An 8,907-nucleotide genomic window follows, 5' to 3' on the forward strand; every position below is an offset into this window, starting at 1 on the left:
GTTTATTTAATGTTTTCGGAAACGACCCATGCAGATTTTACAGTATACATTTTAAAGGTGGGATACTTTGTTTTTAAGAAAAACATTAACATTTCCAGCATAATATAGAAATGTTACCATATGACTTCAAAGACTTTTTGCACTCAAAAAAGCAGAAACTGACATACTTTGTTATAATACACATGCATAGTTTGCATACACATCCGCGCATCCACGTTCACACACACACACACACACACACACACACCACACACACACACACACACACACACACACACACACACAACACACACACACACACACACACACACACACACACACACAAATTTTGGATCTTACAAAATGTTGTAATCCGTCTCATTTTTTTTGAATTCGGCCACATTGGAATGTTGACAAAAACTAATTGAATCAACAGGGTTAGACTGAACACATTATTCCATCAGATGCTTGTTATTATCTGTTGCTCAGTGCAGAGGAGGTTAACTAGCTGCAACAGCTCGCTACAGCTGTTGATAACCGCCGCTGGTAGCACACCAATCCAAGTTGCATGTTGTTCATTACATACCTCACCTTGCGAAGCATCCGGATTCGCCGGGTCACTTTCACGCAGGAATCTTGCCAGGCTATCCGCTTGTGGCCAAACCACAGTGTTGCGGAACAATCACAGCCTATCAGGAGCTACGTGAGCTGTGTGATTTGTGATAGACGGTGATAGAGGTGGTTATTTTCACCTGCAAACAATTTTCTGAAAGAGCCTGCCCTTTCCCGAACTGTTTGTAAGGAGATCCCAGATTGTTCAGTGCCACAAACCATCTGGCACGTCAGGTTAATATCCATCCTCTGAAAAAAAAATCACAATGCATATGAATGGTAATAGAATAATAGAAAATAGCCCTTAAAACAATACAGATTAAGAAAAATCGAACACATGGTGTTCTGTACATACATGGTGTATGTACTTTGTATATAATCCTACAAAATGCATCCATTTCATCATTATCAACACCGGTTCAGTGACGTCATCTGTTTCATACATTAACTGGAGTTCGGGGTTTATGTTTTTAACAAGAAAAAAGGTTGGTTGGTGATGGCGTTCTTTTATACCTGCTTTTAAGTCCTTGAAACACCATTCCTATTTAGAAATGGCCCAGGGAGTTTAGCCCCGCAAGACTAATTGTACTTTAATTAATGTTAGTAGTGTGAAATGAATGTGAGTAGTCTGCTTCAATGCCTAAAAACATTACAATTATTATGCACTAATTATGATGTTCCATGAAAGAGATAATTATTTATTCTCATTTTTTCAGCTTTTTTAAATTTTTGCTTTTAACTACCGGAGTAATTTAGCCCACTTAGGGGAAATATAATGCAGGTGAATGGCAGCCAGCAGGATTATAAATGTGCTTCTAACCACAAAAGCATTCTTGAATGTCAATAGTACATTGAGAGTATGCCATCTATTCATTATTACACTAAATGCATTTGAAGACTGCTATGGTTGGTTTGATGTGGTGGTAAGTTAGGGGTTCTGGTGATGGTAAATTAGTGCTGGGGTTGAGAAAGGGGGTACTTTGAATTAGGTGTGTGTGGGGGGGGGGGGGGGGGGGATTAGGGGTTGTGGAGAAGGGCTGGAGTTGAGTTTGGGGTTTGTGTGTTGGTGGTTTATAGGAGATGGTAAGGTGGTGGTTAAGGAGTTGTGGTGAGGGTGGGGTGTGTGATGGGTTAATGATACGTTTGGGGATTTGGAGTCTTATGGTGGTGGTGCAAAGGTGAGGAAGGTAAGTTAGGAGTGTCGGTGAGGGGGAGGGGTGTTAAGTTTGGGATAGTGATGAAGTGGTGATGGTAAGTTGGGGAAGGTGGTGAGGTGGGGCTGGTAGTGACAGTAAGTTTGGGATGGTGATGAGGTTGGGTTGGTATGTTTGGGATGGTGGTTAGTTGGGGATGGTGGAAGAAGTGATGGAAAGTTAATGGTGGTGGTGACTGAGGTAGGGGTGTTGGTGAGGTGGTCGTTGCTGTGTTTGCAGGACCAGAGTCAGTTTCAGGTGAGGAGGTGGAGCGAGGAGGGAATACGCCACTCTGGCGTATTTTGTGACACCCTTACACACACGAATCAGAGCCGGCTCTGTGCCAACACTCCCCAGTGGATGGGAGCGTTTTCCAAGAGTTAGGCTAAGAGCTCTTCTCTTTCCCCACAGGGGCCCGATCGAGGCTTTCTCTCAGTCGCTCCCTCCCAAAGGCTGACACTATTTCTCCACCATGGGGGAAGGAAGGCACAGAGTATGACGCTTCAGTCAACATGGCTCACAAGGACTCTGCTGGTATAATCATGCAAATAATGTTGAAGTAAAAAAGGGAGATGACCTGCAGGGATAATTTGGTGCATGGAATATATTATATTGGTTGGAGTTGGAGTGAAATTGTTATATGCAGCCCATGATAATACATATTGAAAATGTGTCGGATGTGTCTAGAGGCAATAAGGAAACCTGGCAGCTTTATGGTTTGTCGCAACCCACTATTTCGGTGGCAAGAATACTCATTGCTACTTGATAATTAAAGAATGAGTAATTTATGGAGGCTAATGAGCAGTATATATAGTGTTGGATTTTAAGTTGATTTGTGCTATTTGGCAATGTCAATAAGTAAATTAGCTGATAATGAGCTGTATTTCTATAAATTGATAATATTTCAGTATCTTTATATTATAATACGTCAATAGGGTTGGTAGAATTTCAAAACCAATGATAATTTGTATGTTAAATCTGTATATCTATATATTTTCAGATTGTCTATCATAATTCTAGTCTAGGCTCCACAATTAGAAAATTGGCTTGCGTATTAGTCATTGAACCACATGCATGCTGTACACAGCATGAGTTTCATCAATGTTCTACAGTTTCGCCAGGTCTTAATACATATTTAATTTCCTTTTTTGACCGGGTTTAGTACATGCGTCATGTAATGTGCTACGTACCCCTGCAGAGTGCAAGAGGCCACAGCGAGGCTGTGCCCTGCCTCTGACTGCTCCGAAAGACATGGTTGTTAACCATCCAGGCAGTTGTGCGTAGCGGAGGACCTCATCACATTTCAGAATACTAATCAGACACATTGGAAATGTTCCCCGTGATCCGTCAGCCAATGTGGCTGATGTATATGCCGCGATAGAAGGAGTCTCGAAGGATGTCATGTTATTAGTGTAATCTATTCACGGGCAATCATCCCATATTATTCCACTCCCCAAGGACGTGAACTACTGAACTATGCTGGTCGGTGTCTTCCATGAGCAGATCGCTACCGTGTGACCAACAACAACAACCCAGAGGAACTTTAACAAAGGAAAAAGGGGATGAAGAGAACGGTTGCAGTCCTTGCACTTCCTCAATGTTGCAACCCTGATAAACAAGCTATTTGAACCTTACTTACTCTTTTGCTAAAGTGGCCTTTAGTAGGTTGTTATCAGACCAACACAGGCCGCTGGAGACGTTATGAATGATACACTTAAAATACTGATCAAAAGTCACAATGCTTCAGGCCGAGCACGTAGCCTAAATCATAGGCTGGCTACAGATGATTCACCGCAACAATGTCAAGTTAAACCAGTAAATATGTTTTAAATCAAAGATATTCATTCAAATGAAAAAAATCCCGTGGATTATCGTTCCAGGAAGTCCATCCCTTTGGCCTTCACCCTGAGACAGTAGGCCTAGCAGCGACGCCAGCTAGGTAAGTAAGGGTGTTTTTTATAAGTCCTCCCTCTAACCATCAGTCATTACCGGTAACTCCTCAGATAACAATGATCAGGGCAGCGCTCTTTGCAATCATTGCCCGCATTGACTCTAGTTTCCCTCCCCCTCCCCCCCTCATTACACCATCACCTCTCTCGTTTCTCGGCCGCCGGTTTCTCCCCTGATGGAATAGCTATGCAGAACGATGATCGAGGGAGTCCTGCCGCTCGCAGCGAGGATTTGATGTGCAATACGGAAGGCATTCAGCTGATTGAAGGGAAATGGTGCTTTGCATACAGAGGGGGGAAACCCGCAGACCTCATTATAGACCGCCAAAAGGAAAGAGAAATGGCAAATGAGTGACAGTCGTGGCGGGCCAAAGGAAAGCCTCTGTAATTACATGAGGTCAAATACGGAGCGCTTCGGGGTCTCTTCACAGCACAGAGTACAACAATGGAAGGAACGTCCAAAATATGTCATTGTTATGGTTAAGAAGTGTACTGCTTTTAAGGTGTATATTCTTGAACAGAAGTTCTTACCACATATTTTGTGGTAAGAAAAGTACATAATAAACCTTGACATCCATGCAAAGTGTATTCTAAATACAGCAATATATATATGTACTTCTGTACCAACCCTTGCTTCAATATATTATGAACCGCATTATACCAACTCTATGTATTTTAGCAACTTTGAGTGAGGTAGACAACGTAGCAAAAAAAAAGTGAACTTGTGATTCAACATCTCACTTAGGCTACATCTCTGAGACTCTTGGTGGTGTTCCTTGCCTTCCTGCTGAAAACCAGTGAAATTAGGACACCCAGGAGAAAACTCCCCATCATTTCCTGGGGCTCAATTTGTCAACCAGTTGGTTCATTATTCTATTCCACACTGTTCATTTTAATTTATGTGTGAAAGGTGGCTATTTAGTACTAAAGAATGTGATTGTAGGAGTGAATGAGTAGGAGTGTGAAGGATACTGTCAGAGTGACACTCACTAGTAGACCGTACCTCTACAGTTGAATGCTGTGTTGCTGCTAACAAATACATTCTCACTTTAATTGTTGGCTCTCAAGAATAAATTTAGCCCAGTTTGAATCAATTACAATGTTTTAGTTATATAATTTATATAGTTACATAATTCAATCTTAAAACAGTTAATGCACTATATATGTGTGCCTTTACATATTCTCAATGCTTAAGAGTTCAAATAATACTTTCACTTTGTTATTGTCTTACCTGTATCCGGGTCAGAACAGAGGTCAGAGAGTACTTTACAAGTAGCCTAACTGCAAGTTTCTCAACTATGTACAATGGCACTGCTGGGTATGTTGTCACGTTTTCCACACGATACAAATAGACACGTAGACTAGCGTTTGTTTGTAAAGCATCAGAATCTAATCGAAAAAGGACGTTTCAATGTTTACTTTAGCTGTTTCTCCAGTTAAGGTATGCTATGCGTAGATCGCTAATCGCGTGGCGCGTCCAACCATAGACATCCAACACCTGCACCGTGCCTCTGGCTCCGGGTGATCCCCTTGACCGAACGTCGCTCAAGACCTCCTGGCACCTCTGGAATCGGGGACACGCTACTTCTACACATGGATTAACGTGAGTGAAATACTTAGTTTGTCTCAAAGGGTTTACACTTTACAACGCACTTTGAGCGTACACTGAAGCATCATCAGTCCTCCGACGTAGCGACACGGTTCATTGTCTGTGTCAAAGTAAATAGTTTCTTTATTTTGATGAACTCCTCTGGTGCGGTTTGGTTATTAATGAGCTTTTTGATATTGTAGGTGAACCATATCGTTATATTCACAAAACTTCTTCGCGAATTTTTTTAGTTTTCTTTGCATGAAAAATTATCATTTAAATCCAAAAACAACATGTGTAATCCAGGGCATATAAAGACTGGGACCAGAAAATAATTACTTTCTCCATTGAAACACATTCATATTTTTCGATCTCATAGGTCCCATTAGCGCGGAAGAGGCGTGACTTCGCGACTCTATGCTCATCCATGTGTCCACGTGATGACATTACTTGGAAGAAATACTCCTGACATTTTTAACACTACATGGCATGCCTGTAGCCTACATGATCTTAAAACACATTTTAACACTGGAGAAATGGCAGTCGAAATAGGATCTCTCACTCTCCCCTGTGTGCTGTGTCTGAGACATCCAGTGGGCGTTCAAACAATGTTCATCCTACCCTGAGAGCAGGCCCATAAAAGAGAGAACTTGCTCACAGTCTGTCTCTGGCACCTCCTGAGTGCGGTACTCAGACAAGACTTCCGTTTGGGGGGTGCTGGTAATTCACCTTTGGTTTGCTTTGTAGTTGGATGTCTCGTGTTGTTTTGGTTTGCTCACTGCAACCTGCTGGTTTGACAACGCGGTGTGCTTGGCCCAGTCGTCTCCCCTTCTTCTGTTTGTTCTGATCTCCAGACCTTGTTTGTTGTTAGGCTGTATTTTTTTAATGCATACACTGGTCCATCATCCAATTGTTGCTTGGGTAGTTGGTCAATTATGTCAATGCATCATTTGTTTTGTGTCTGCAAACCAATATTTGACAACTGTGTACAGCAGTGTTTCCGAAACTTTTTCCATCGCGACCCAATTCACAATAGGCCTCATCTATAAAATCGTGAACAAATTTGTGCATAAATCACAACTTTGTTTAATGCATGTGCCACTTGCTATTGAAAACATACAACACGTATTAAATACTCTGCCCTAAATGAGACAATGCAAATGTGTTTTTAGGTTCAATTTATTTGGCGACCCAATTCAAATCTGTGGGTCACGGGAGATTTGAATTGGGTGTACAGCATAACACACACACACACACACACACACACACACACACACACACACACACACACACACACACACACACACACACACACACACACACACACACACACACACACACACACACACACACACACACACACGTCGGTTGGGGATCCTTGAAATATCCTACAACTGGTGTCAGTGATTTGAGTATATGACACTGAGTAATGAAAAGGTCAGGACAAATGTATTAGCTTTTTCCTGCTGTGTTTGTAGGTGTCAAAAGGAACATTTTTTTGTCTGATTTAGTAATTTGAGTCCACAGATTATGAATTCCGTAACGCTCCACAGTTTTATGAGAAGAATTGAGGCGAACACCAGGGGGTATAAAAAAAAAATAGATTCACATGATAATAATAATCACGATTCTTATCTTTGAATCGTTTCACAAGCTCCAAAAACCCCCCAACAGCTATTTCATTAGAGTGTTTAGATTATTGCAATTGTTCATTTGCCACACCCCCTTTCCTAGCGCACAGCTGACTGCAGTAGCTCCTGAAATTAGCCCCCCTCTGTACTGAATCATGAAATCGATTTTTAATAGAGTTGTGACCCCATGAATCAAATCTAATCGAAGCGTGACACACCAAAATAATCACACCCTCTCGTGTAACGGTGTTCACACCACAAGGTTTTAGCCATATTTTTCAGTCAGTGACATATGTTTTGGAAATCAAAGGAAAGAATACCCCCGCCCGGCGGCATATCGTGGCGTGCACAAGGGGGAAGAGTCTGAGATAGTTATGTAATGGTTACCGGTGTAACGGTAAACCGCGATAAAAATGTTGTCAATGACAATTACCGTTTTCATTTCAAATAACATTATTATCGCGGTGGATAACCGCGCCCGCGGTGTGGAAACCGTGTTCCTAAATCCTTCCCAGCGATTCATCCAAGTCCCCTGAAGTTGCCGCGCAGGCGCACTGTGTAGCCTTCAACATAAGGTTTTTAAGTTTCTTGAAGTTGGTATCATGGCGGAAGGAGGAGACGACAGCGCTCAAGACATCCATCAGCCTTCTAATAGGGATGTGCGTTTCTTGCAAAAATACTATTCAGTATTCGAATAATATTCGATAATCGGTCAATCAAGACCCCCTCACATTCGCACGCACGCACAAACCCCAAAAAATATTATTCACCACCGGAAGTTGTGAAGGCCCATGCAAGTGAACAGAGCGTTCAATAGCATTGAGAAGAGCCGTGTAATAAATAACGATAGTCATATTCATTATTCGATATACTACGTGACTCCGACTATTCGACGATCGTTGCCCATCCCTACCTTCTAAGAGGAATAAGTCTGAAATATGGGCATATTTTGGGTATTTAAAAATGCTGCGACAATACCGAAAACCGGGATAATTTTGGTCACAATAACCGTGAGGTTAAAATTCCATACCGTAACATCCCTAGTCTGAGATGTTTGGAAGTGTCAATTGCTGTGTGTTTTTCATGACTTAACATACTTTATAGACCAGACAGACTCGTCAGGGAATCCTCCTTGTGAAACATCTTGTAATGAGAAAGCCCTTGTTACTTGTCAGTCATGTAGTGTACCCTTCAAGATACCCAGTTACAAGAGAGACAGTTGTTTGATGTGTGCAGTACAGCGATCTGATGACTATGAAAGTTGTGAATGTGTGGCGGCCATAAGTGACACAGGACTCAACACTTGGCACCCTTGTGCGTTGCAGGAGCACCTGTTGTAAGTGATGCTTGGGCTAATGGAGTTAAACACATAGCAACAGCTGGCTGGGTACTTGTTGAGCCCATAATCAGTCAGACATAGAAGAGGAACACTGAAGATGGATTCTGCCACCCTCTCCCCCACCCACCCCCCACCCACCCCCCTGCCTAAGCTTCTCCTGCTCCCCATCCCCGGATGTATGTGTGTGTGTGTGTGTGTGTGTGTGTGTGTGTGTGTGTGTGTGTGTGTGTGTGTGTGTGTGTGTGTGTGTGTGTGTGTGTGTGTGTGTGTGTGTGTGTGTGTGTGTGTGTGTGTGTGTGTGTGTGTGCAAAGTCAGCACAGCAAGTCTGGCTGAGAGGCTGTTAATGTTCATGCTTTTTTCAATTTGTAAAAGCAAATGTCATCCTTAGTTGAGAATGTTCTTTGTTGTTTCCAAGTAGACAGTAGGAGGCATCACAGTGTGATTTGTTTAGTTGCAGGTGCAACAGGCAGTATTTACATGTTTAATGGGACAAACATTGATCCTGGCTCATCTGTGGCTCTCCGTAGTTAACACTCAGGTGGTCTCTATTTACACAGCTGGGTCTGGCCATTCTGCACTAACATGGACCCTCCTTGTGCTATTGCAATTCACACA

At 42.4% G+C, this 8,907-nt stretch overlaps 1 long non-coding RNA gene across 1 annotated transcript; it reads left to right on the top strand.

Annotated features, from left to right (window-relative positions):
* The first annotated feature begins 4,963 nt into the window (after positions 1 to 4,963).
* On the top strand, positions 4,964 to 6,473 carry LOC130373303 (uncharacterized). Its single transcript, XR_008893506.1, has 3 exons — positions 4,964 to 5,051; positions 5,170 to 5,336; positions 5,701 to 6,473. It is a non-coding gene; the product is annotated as an uncharacterized LOC130373303 (long non-coding RNA).
* Positions 6,474 to 8,907: the final 2,434 nt, after the last annotated feature.

The sequence above is a fragment of the Gadus chalcogrammus genome, chromosome 20 (assembly GCF_026213295.1).
Source record: "Gadus chalcogrammus isolate NIFS_2021 chromosome 20, NIFS_Gcha_1.0, whole genome shotgun sequence".
Classification (NCBI taxonomy): Eukaryota; Metazoa; Chordata; class Actinopteri; order Gadiformes; family Gadidae; genus Gadus; species Gadus chalcogrammus.